The sequence below is a fragment of the Herpailurus yagouaroundi genome, unplaced genomic scaffold (assembly GCF_014898765.1).
Source record: "Herpailurus yagouaroundi ecotype Mexico unplaced genomic scaffold, PumYag 162, whole genome shotgun sequence".
NCBI lineage: Eukaryota > Metazoa > Chordata > Mammalia > Carnivora > Felidae > Herpailurus > Herpailurus yagouaroundi.
The window spans coordinates 34449644-34461533 of record NW_024412403.1 but is presented as its reverse complement, the minus strand read 5'-3'; the positions used below and the strand labels follow the sequence as shown (position 1 = coordinate 34461533).

General features: G+C 34.7%; 1 long non-coding RNA gene across 1 annotated transcript in view; it reads left to right on the top strand.

The window, feature by feature from the left end:
• The first annotated feature begins 7149 nt into the window (after positions 1-7149).
• The window catches only part of LOC121035759 (uncharacterized), a 17181-nt gene continuing 12440 nt past the window's right edge, over positions 7150-11890 (top strand). The window contains exons 1-2 of the long non-coding RNA XR_005793053.1: positions 7150-7177; positions 10756-10766. This is a non-coding gene — a long non-coding RNA (uncharacterized LOC121035759). The remainder of the gene's footprint in view (positions 7178-10755; positions 10767-11890) is intronic.

The window sequence follows — 11890 nt, the reverse complement described above, 5'->3', positions numbered from 1 at the left end:
TTTCATTTAGTGATTAATTATCTTATGCTTTGGCATTTTTGTGTTTGTTTCTTTTTTCCTCTGTTACTACTAAATGCTAATGGCTGCCTGCTTTGGTTCAATATTCTTGTAAGAATGTGACAGAGAACAGCCCAGTACAAAGCTAAATGACATATTAGTATCCCGATGAGAATACGCGGCATATTGGCTAAGGGCTGAGGAACAACAGGATTCTTTGTGATTTCTGCCATTTAGAATATATGAATTATAGTGAAACAGGGACATCTGGTGTAGAACAAGAATGCAAAACTTACAGCAGAAACTCTTAAGAAAGACCAAGGTGCCCTAAAATTATATTTAGGTGCGCTTAAGATTTATACATATCACCGCATGTAAATTTTACTCCCCAAACCATTAAACTCAATTTAATGTATGCATTCCGGAGTATTTGGGAATAGAGTATATGAAATACATAAAATATGATGATTGAAGGATGAATAGACAGATGTATGATAAACATATCAAAATTTAACAGTTATAGCTGAGGTCATAAGTGTATAGTACAGTCACCAAGTGTTTCTTTTATCTTTTTTGTATGTTTGAGAGTTTTGATAGTAAAACATTTGGGGAAAATGTAACAAATACACTTAGGAATAAAATTAATTTCTGTTGAAATTGAAATAATTAGTCAATAAGATGAAGACTGAGGATAACTCACATACACAGGCAATGGGTTTTTTTTTTTTAAAGGATTGTTTACTACTGTTTGTTTTCAGTATGAATAAAATGTTTTTGTCTTAGCTATCACCGTATTTCCTGACATCACATAGTAAACTAAGGTTATGCTGTCCACTATGTGCTTTTTTGCCATTACTGTCCTGTTTTTATGGCCTTAACGGATAGAATGAATATAAAAGATACGTGAAAAGTTGTACTTTTTTGTCTCTAAATAAAAAAATATATATATCCAAGTTTGAGAATCCTTTGAGATTTTAGAATTTATAGTAATTTTTTAAAATGACTTAAGTTGCCTTATATCATGTCAAAGTATGGTTTCGGGAATTACAAACATCTGAAACTTCAAAGAATGGTTTAATAATGATTTTGTGGCAATATCGAAGACCTGAAATATCTTTACTTCAAAGCAGATCCATGCTGAAAAGGCCTAACACTTTATTAAATTTTAATGCAATTTTTAATGCTATTATTTTCCCCCAAATTTTCCATTCCTCAGAGTAGATGTGAGTAAAAGATTATGGCTTTGGACAGCTTTCCCTGAGTGATTAAGAAAGTTAGCTTTGTACTAGGCACACTCAAAATAATTTTATAGTTTATATAATCTTATAGTATCTTTTAATATTTAGACCACATCTAGGAAATATAATATTCAATTACTAAAGTGCCCCCTTTACTCCTTCCTTTATAACCCTACAGTATTTTCAGAGTAAATGTAAAGTAATAAAGGTTTCCAGAAATAGGTTCTGAAATTTCATCTGCTCCCTTTATTAAGTGATGTTCTGTTGAAGATCATCCGAATTGCTCCATAAAGGAGAATCCTTTGAAAATACCACTTTTGATCCTGAATTTCAAATAGAAAAATACCTATATTAGTGTGATCAATGACTAAATATTGCATTTTGAAAATATATAAAAAAAATTCATGAAATTGCCACAAAGGAGACCCTTTTCTACAAGATATATTATGGAGGTTTTTTTTTTCATTTATCTAATAAATACTAAGCATGTAGAATGTAAAGTTATACAGCTCTAAGTATCTGCTTCAGAACTTTATATTTATGTGTGCATTGAAAGTTATTGAACTTCTTGAATTCTCAAACCTTTTATTTAGGTAATGAAACAATGTAATATACTGTGTCGGGTTATTGTGAAGATCATATAACAGAACTTATAAACAAGGACATAATTTCACAGTGTTTAAGGGGATAGACTCCAAACCACACTACCAGATTTAAATATATTTACCACTTTTTAGCTGTGTGACCCTACCAATTTACTTAATCTTTTTTTATTTAATATTTATAAAATGGGGATGATAATAAGAGCATCTCTAATTATACAAAACATATATAAATTTTAGCTTAATTACCCAGCACATAACAAACTATCATTTATATTGTTATATTTTTCTTGTAACTATGTTTTACAATTTTGAATATCTACCTTTTTTATTTCTTTTTTGAGAGAATTTGGGGTACACAGTCAGATTACATAAATGTATTTTGCACTATTTCTACACTACTTTGTCAAGAAGGATGACCTTTGAGGTATATACAGTGGTGTGTTAGCAGTACCTGTGTATAGTTACCTATTGAATATTAATAGGGATATTTTATGTAGTTATTTTTAAAGACAAGATATCTCTGAGGAGCTTAAAATGAGAGGGTTATGAAGAGTAGAAATTAGCTGGGAAAAGTATGATGAGGGGTCTTTCTAGAACAGCACGTATAAAGGCTCTACGAGTAGAATATGGAGTCGATGCGGACTTGTTGGCATTTAAACACTTCGTAAGAACCACAAAAGACCCTGAATAGCCTAAGCAATCTTGCAAAAGAAAAACAAATTCATAATTATTGGCCATAATTATGTGGCCAATTAATCTTCCACAAAGGAGGATAGAATATCCAATGGGAAAAAGACAGTCTCTTCACCAAATGGTACTGAGAAACAGGACAACAACATTCCAAATAATGAAACCGGACCACTTTCTTTCACCACACACAAAAATAAATTCAAAATGGATGAAAGACCTAAAGATGAGATCTGAAACCATAAAAATCCCAGAAGAGAATACAGGCAGTAACGTCTTTGACATAGACTGTAGCAACTTCTTTTTAGCTATGTCTCCTGAGGCAAGGTAAAAGCAAAAATGAACTACTGGGACCTCATCAAGATAAAAAGCTTCTGCGCAGTGAAGGAAACAATCAATAAAACTAAAAGGCAACTGATGGAATGGGAGAAGATATTTGCAAATGACAGATCACATAAAGGGTTAGCATCCAAAATATGTAAAGAACTTGTAAAACTCAACACCCAAAAAATGAATAATCAATTAAAAAATGGGCAGAAGACATGAGTAGACATTTCTGCAAAGACATACAGATGGCTAACAGACACGTGAAAAGATGCTGATTATCACATCATCAGGGAAATGCAAAATCTAAAGTACACTGAGACACCACCTCACTCATGTAAGAATGGCTAAAATCAACAACTCAAGAAATAACAGGTGTTGGCAAGGATGTGGGGAAAGGGTAACCCTGTTGCACTGTTGGTTGGAATGCAAACTGATACAGTCATTGTGGTAAACAGCATGGAGGTTACTCAAAAGTTTAAAAGAGAACTACCCTATGATACAGCAATTGCACTACCAGGTATTTACCCAAAGAATGCAAAAATGCTAATTCAAAGGTACAAACACACCCTGATATTCATAGCAGCATTATCTATAATAACCAAATTATGGAAAGAGCCCAAATGTCCATCAACTGATGAATGACTAAAGAAAAAGATTCATCAACTGATGAATAGATGAAGAGATGGAATATTACTCATGAATAAAAATGACATGGATGGAGCTAGAGATTATGATGCTAAGGAAAATAAATTAGTTAGAGAAAGACAGATACCATACGATCTCATTCCTATGTGGAATGAGAAAAGGGGGAAAAAGGGGGGAAAAAGAGAGAGAGCAAAGGGGAAAAAAAAGAGCCACAAACCAAGAAACAGACTCTTAACTATAGGAAACAAACTGATGGTTAACAGAGGGGAGGTGGGTGGAAGAACGGGTTAAATAGGTGATGGGGATTAAGGAGTGTGTTTGTGATGAGCACTGGGTAATGTATGGAAGTGTTGAATCACTATATTGCACACCTGAAAATATTACACTGTATGTTAACTAACTGGAATTTAAGTAAAAACTTAGAAAAATCTACATAAGAATTATTTTAGAAAATCTAAATACACTGAACACGGTATTATATTGGAATGGGGACTAATATTGGAGACATGCATATTTCCCCCAGATTACTGTACAACTCAATGCAATTACAGTCGATAAATAAGCAGAATTTTAAAAAGATGCTGAAAACTTATTCTAAAATTAATACGCAACAACAAAAAAAATCCATGAACTTCTGAAAGTACTTTGCAAAAGATCTATCATGGGCCAGAAACAGTAAAGGGAAGCCTGACCCACCAGGTATTAGAGAAACACTACAAAAGCTGTAGCAATGAAACTGTGCAGCATTGACGCAGGACTATTTCTACTGAGAAATAATAAAAAGTTCAGAAAAAAAATCAGTGCATTTCAGAATCTTGGTATTTGTATGTCTATGATACTACATATTAATGGAAAAGAAATGAAGAAAGGTAAAATTAACAGTTTCTCTCCAGCCACATGAAACAGACTCATACTGCTTTGACTATGAAAGTAAAACAATAACATCAATATAAAAAATAGTTTGATCACAAGGTCAAGAAAGATTCTGACACAAGATTCTCAAACCCCAAAATTTGTATATATATATATATATATATATATATATATATATATATAACCAAAATAATTTCTCAGTGAAATATGTTGATAAAATTAATAAAAAGGGAATACTTTGGGATAGGCAATTCATTGCAATATTGAAAAACAACAATAGCACAAAAAGTTATATAGAATTTAAAGGAATTCCTTCAAAGGAGACCAAATTAAAATTGCAAAAAAATTATAATTTTTTTATAAATAGAAACTCATGTAGTTAAAAAAATGGAAAGATGACCTCACCAGTAGGCAGAGTAATACTAAATTAAAGCCTTAATAAGATACCACCTAACAAGTTGGCAAATATTACAGTATTGAATATCAGTTGTTGTGGTATAATTAGGCAGCTATTTTGCAGAAAAACAATATTATTAATGAAAGTAATTATGATATTGAGTGTTTACTGGGTAAAAATTAACCTCCGAAATCTCACAGACACATGGAATACTTATATTTTTTCTGCATATATCTGTAGCTTTGCTGCAGTTTGATTGATCTAGGCTGGATTTGGTTGGGCCCGACTAATTTCTGACTTCTAGTCAGGGTCATGCCAACTCCACATGTTATCATTCTGGGGCTCAGACTGAACGAACAGATGCTTTTTGAGGCATGCTGTTCTTTGAGTGTATCTTAGGAGCACAAGAGATCAAGAAAAATCATGTAAGCACATTTAAGCTGCTGATTTCCTCTTGGCCATTAAAATTCCATTAGGCTTGCTAGTTATATGACCAATTCTAACATCAATGACATAAAATAATATATTCTATTATACGGGAAGGCAATACAAGGTTGCACGACTATGGACATGAGTAAATGAACTGATAGCACAGAGGAATAAATAATCGGGCACAATGATCCAATATTTCTATTCACTATGTTCATACTCTACTACCCTCAATCTGGCATAAATTTACAAGAAATCATATGTAGGAATGTCTGTCATAGCATGTGTCTTCATTTGATTTCTTTCAAAGCCTGTAGCAAGGACTTGAGTGAAGCTGATTCACTTGGAAAGTGATCCAAGGAACCTGGAGAAAGTGAGTGGGGACAGTTTGAAAGGGAAGGAAGAAAAAGCAGTGAAGTGTGTTTTATCGAGCTAGTAACTTCTGTGCATGAGTAGAGGTGATTTTCATTGGTACCCAACTGAGGAAACACGGAGACCATACAGCAAAGTTGTCTTTTACTGGCTAGGATCAGGCCACATGTTCAGTCTTCCATTGGTTGAGGGTAATTCTGGGTTTTAAATCCTGACAATTACTGACTAAGCTTCGTATGCTTCTTCTAAAGCAAAAACAGGAAGAAATATTTTTCTTTTTTCAACGTTTATTTATTTTTGGGACAGAGAGAGACAGAGCATGAACGGGGGAGGGGCAGAGAGAGAGGGAGACACAGAATCGGAAACAGGCTCCAGGCTCCGAGCCATCAGCCCAGAGCCCGACGCGGGGCTCGAACTCACGGACCGCGAGATCGTGACCTGGCTGAAGTCGGACGCTCAACCGACTGCGCCACCCAGGCGCCCCAGAAATATTTTTCTTGAAGTGGGCTTTCTATATGCATGGTAACTTTTGGTGTCATCTGAGACTCAGTACAGGTAGCCCAATGAATGTATCACACAGCATAAAAAGTTTTGGCCGCACATTGCTTACAAGAGTAACATATTGAACATATCTTAGTTTTCCAGCAGGAGTGTAATATAAAAGTAAAACATGTTATCTAAATCCAATTATTGTTTTTAGTAATTCTGAAGAAATAACATACTATATTTTGGAAGATAGCCTAAAAAATATTGAACCAGAAATGACAGAAACCATCAAAATTTATATAAATAACCTCCAAATAGTAACATATACTTATGTAAGCACATATATCACTGAAACATGAATTCAATCAATTTATGAGAGTTTTTCAACCTCAGGAAGAAGAATACAAGTGGAGGAAGAGATTAAAGAGAAAACTTTAGAAAAACAATGAACAAGAATATGATGATAATGTCCAATGGAGTATAAACAACCTAATTCTGTCCACCTGAAATTTTTGCACTTGAGGTTGCTCCAGGTAGATAAGTGATAGATGATAGATAAGCAGGTGCGTAGGTAGGTAGACTGATAGATGTAGGTTTAGATATGGATAGCTACCTGTACTTAGCCTTTGTATTTATATATCAATATTTTTATATGCCTCTATTTATGGATCTATCCTCCATTTTCACCCATTTATTTAACTTCTTGACTAGCAGCCTACATTTCTATCACAGATGGTTTATTTCTTCCTGAAATAGTAAGAGGATCTAGTATTAGATGAAACCTTATAGAGAAGAAAAAATTCTACCTCTTAGGACAATTGTTTCCAAACTTTCTAAACTGAAACAAAGCAAATAAAACTTCTTCACAGGCTTAGACAGAGAGCTCTATAGATCTACCCTACTTTCAAAATGGAGGCAATGAGGGGCGCCTGGGTGGCTCAGTCGGTTAAGCGTCCAACTTCAGCCAGGTCACGATCTCGCGGTCCGTAAGTTCGAGCCCCGCGTCAGGCTCTGGGCTGATGGCTCAGAGCCTGGAGCCTGCTTCCGATTCTGTGTCTCCCTCTCTCTCTGCCCTTCCCCCGTTCATGCTCTGTCTCTCTCTGTCCCAAAAATAAATAAACGTTGAAAAAAAAATTTAAAAATGGAGGCAATGATTTCTGAATGAAAATGAAATAATCATCTAAACTAATTTATATCTGAATACAATATGTGAATATCAGTGCTAATATCAGAAACAAAGCTAGAGTTGCAATAATTTAAATTTTACTTTAAAAGCAATTTATGTTGTTTTTTTTTTTTTATTTTTTTTATCGTTTATTTATTATTGAGAGACAGAGAGAGACAGAGCATGAGCATGGGAGGGACAGAGAGAGGGGGAGACACGGAATCCGAAGCAGGCTCCAGGCCCTGAGCGGTCAGCACAGAGCCCGACGCGGGGCTTGAACCCACGAACCGCGAGATCATGACCTGAGCCGGCGTCGGACGCTCAACCGACTGAGCCACCCAGGCGCCCTTTAACTCAAGTGCTTAACTGAAGGTGGACTTATTAATAAGATTATAAAAAGACAGGTCCCAGCTCCTCAGAAATGCCCCTTTGCCTGGATTCACCTTTGAAAGAATTTTGACATAGTCTTTTCCAAAAGCGACTGCATTAACTCAGGCTCGTGGCAAAGGAAAAGCCATCGGACTCAAAATGCTTCACGGGCCCTTCCATTCGCCGCCCTTCCATTTCACTGTCTCCTTTTTCCCTTTTGCTCAGACGGGTGAGATCTCCGTCACCGACAGGCTCTGGTCCTCAGCCAGCCTCCTGGAGCCACTGATGTAGGGGACAATTAGGGCCAGCTCTCTATTCCCCAGGACATTACGTAATATCCAAAGCCTCCCCAGAGGCACCAGAAGTGGACCCTTCTAAGCACTGCTGTGATCTTCAGGACCAAGTTGTCACAACTCACCAATCATCCCACCTCTCCAGAGGCTTGGCTTCTGAACGTCTACAGCGTCATTCACGTATTTCCCCAATCTTCTGTCCTCAACACAATGACAGGCCAGAGCATGTTGTTAAGAATGTCCCTACACAAGGGGCGCCTGGGGGGCTCAGTCATTAGAGCATGCGACTCTTGATCTCAGGGTCATGAATTCAAGCCCCACGCTGGGTGTAGAACTTACTTAAAAAAAAAAAAAAAAAAAAAAAGGAGTACCAGGGCACCTGGGGGGCTCAGTTGGTGACACGTCCGACTTCGGCTCAGGTCATGATCTCACGGTTTGTGAGTTCGAGCCCCGCGTCGGACTCTGTGCCAACAGCTCAGAGCCTGGAGCCTGCTTCGGATTCCGTGTCTCTGTCTCTCTCTCTCTCTGCCTTTCCCCAACTTGTGTGCTCCACCCCTCTCTCTCTGTCTCTCTCTCTCTCTCAAAAACAAACATTAAAAAGAAAAAAGCAATTTATGTTTTTTTTAGAATATTTGTGCAAAAGCCCTCAAATATTTAATATTAATGAAATCATTTCTGTATTAGCAAAAACATGAAATAGTATTTTTTAGTATTTGGGAGAGATTGGTGTTTGGGTGAAAACTTCAGGTTTTATTTGTTTGTATGCTTAAAGAGACAAAAAAATATTAAACAGGTAATGTTGTACATTACCTTTGAAAATTCTATAGATAGTATGTTTAATTCCTCGATTTTAAGTGACAGAATTGTTCACATTTTGTGCAATAGAATCCAATTAACAGTGATTTTCAATGATTTTGAAACAAAAGGACAATTGATTTTCATTCTGAGCCCCTTCTCCAAATCCGAGTTCTCTGAATGTTTAATAGGAAAAAGGATTATTATATAGGTACAGTATGTATTAAATTAACTCTTTTCTACAAATGGAGTATATAACAACTTACCATGATTCTGAGAATCAACCAATGGTGAATCAATGTCCTGATATACATCAAAAAATAGTCATGTACAGTTAAAGTTAGTATCGTGCCTTCACGTAAACAATTCTGAGCTGTAACTACTTAATAAAATAACGGAGAGTCACAAAGAGGAGAAAATATAAAACTCAGTGAAATATCTTAGAATATATTTATTTGTTACAATAAATATCTTTATAGCTCCAATAATATCTAAAAAAACTAAGATTAAAAAATATATCATGCAGTACATTTCAAATAAAGAAAACATTTAAAACCCATGTTTATAAGAGAAAAAGTAATTATGGAAATATATATGCTATTAAAATATATTTCCTTTCCTTGGTGTGACAGAATTTCCACTTTAAATCTTTTTAATACTTCTTATATTTGCATAAAATGTCTCTCAATGGATACACAAGAAATTGGAAACTATAGTTACTGCTGGAGAGGAAACCTAAAAACTGGGTGTGAGGGAGGTGGGAGACACTTACATTTATATGCCTCTTTTTATCTTTTGAAATATACACTATTACCTTCCCCCAAATAAGCAATACATTTTTAACCCAAAATTATGAAACAAAGCAAATTTTTTAAAAAATCTGTAATTAGTACAGAGAAAGCAATTATGTAAGCCTTTATGTTATTGCAGTATAATACTCTTCCTTGGTATGAAGGAAATCTACTCATTTTTTTTTAATATTTATTTTAAATCTTTGTGTTCAAATCTCTGAAGCTGCTAAGTCCAGGAGCTTTAAAATAAATTTCAGTCCAGCTGAAGTTATTCATTTTCAATATAATAAAATTTTATTTTAAATTGTAAACAATATTTTAGAATGTAAAGGTCACTTATCACTCAATAATAAACACTGTGCGTTTCTATGAATCTGATCTGAAATGCACCCTATAAGATTTGGGTTGTTTGCAGAGAATTGCTCTTCATCCATAGTGGAAATGCAAACTTTAAGGGCAGAGAGGCACGTTTAGACTTGTGATATTTAAGAATGAATTAAACAGCATATTTGGTCATTCTTTCTGCTTCTTTTATATAGACGAACATAAGGGAGTATTTTTTTTCCCTCTCCCTCAAAAGTTTTAAACTGGATAATATAAAATGCACTTAAGGAGAGCTAGGTTAGTGATTGGTAATGTGTATGTGGGAGATTGTTGGTGGATTATTTGCCTAGCCTATAACTTTTCTATAAGCCTCAGTGTGTTTTATTATTTTTGCTATATATTGTATGGCAAATATGTATTTTATTTTTTATGAGTTATTAAATTAATTGTAAAATAAATTTAGGATATATAATATTCAAGTTTATAACAAGGTTACAATGATTTTTATTCTCAAATGAGACATTGGAAAATTTACTACATTTTTTGGAAACTATAATGTGAAATTCAAAAAGTTAAAACATTCCAATAACCAAGTTCTTAGAATTCCAGTAGCAAAGCAAGCCTGTATGCATAAGGGTAGAACACCTGAGTAAACACTGATGCTTCTTGAGATTTTCGTGACCTGGAACATACCCTTTCAGATATTGTAGAGTAGATTCTAATATTTTTCCATGCAGCACCCGAATTGTAGTTCCTAGGGAGCTTGCAGAAGAAACACATTCTTCACCTTTTTGAACTCAAGAATTAGACTTCATGAAAATAATCTCATGGCATTTTTTTTGGAAAATTCCAGTTCCAATTGTGATCTTTTGTGCTTTAATATAGAAACCTTGTATTTCAGCATTTTACGGAACACAAGATTTATACTGAGTTCTAAAAGCAGCTCATTAAATATTACTCAGCCATAAAGAAAGTGATCTTACCATTTGCAATGGCATGGATGGACTTAGAAGATATTATGCTAAATGAAATAGGTCAGACAGAGAAAGACAAATGCTGTATGATTTCATTTATATGTGGAATCTAAACAACCCACCCCCCAAAAAAAACAAACAAAACTCAAATAAACAAAAAGCAGAAACAGATCCATAAATACAGAGAACAAATTGATGATTGCCAGAGGACGAGGGTTGTGGGGCTAGGCAAAATAGGTAAAGCGGGGTGGGAGATATAGACCAGTTAAGGATTAAGTAAGCCACAGGAACAAAAGGTACAGCACAGGGAATATAGTCAATGATGTAATAGCATTGTATGATGGCCGTTGATAGATGATAGCTATACATGTGAGCATAGTACAATGTATGGAGTTGTCCAATCACTATGTTGTTCACCTGAAACTAATGTAACATTACGTGTCAACTATACTTCAATAAGGTAAAAGTAGGTCACTAATAACATTACATTATGAGTAAAATACTAACACTCCTACATATTTATAATACTCACAGTTGACATTAGGATTGTGTAGGGAGTTTCACAAAACTTCAACAAATACTAATTTTGTTTTGTTTTGTTTTATTTATTTTGGAGTTATGTTTTTGCTTTTCAAAGACCCAGAAACTCAGAAATCCCCATTCTATTAACATTATCATGAAATTTATTGCCAGTTTTTCCATTACTATGAAAGACTGGAAAGGATTTTGATACGTCTAAAAATCTTTAATTCTGTTTTCTAATGATTTCATCTTTGGTAGACCACTATATAATATTAAATGCTTAATGATTTGGTCTAATAAATCAGGACTACTTTTGAAGAAGAGTTGTATCAGAGAGAAAATCACTGGTTTCATAGGAGTTGTACAGAAGCTAGGTAAACACACACAAGTGTGCATGCCTCTGTTCATGCAAATGCTTTTAATTATCTATGTTTTAGTGCGTGTGCAAGCTCAAAATATATTTCACTCTATGAATTCGTTTTATGGTTCGACATTTCAATTAGATAAGTCATACAGAGAAAGATACCGTATGTTTTCACTCTTATGTGGATCCTGAGAAACTTAACAGAAGAGCATGGGAGGGGAAGGAAAAAAAAAAAAA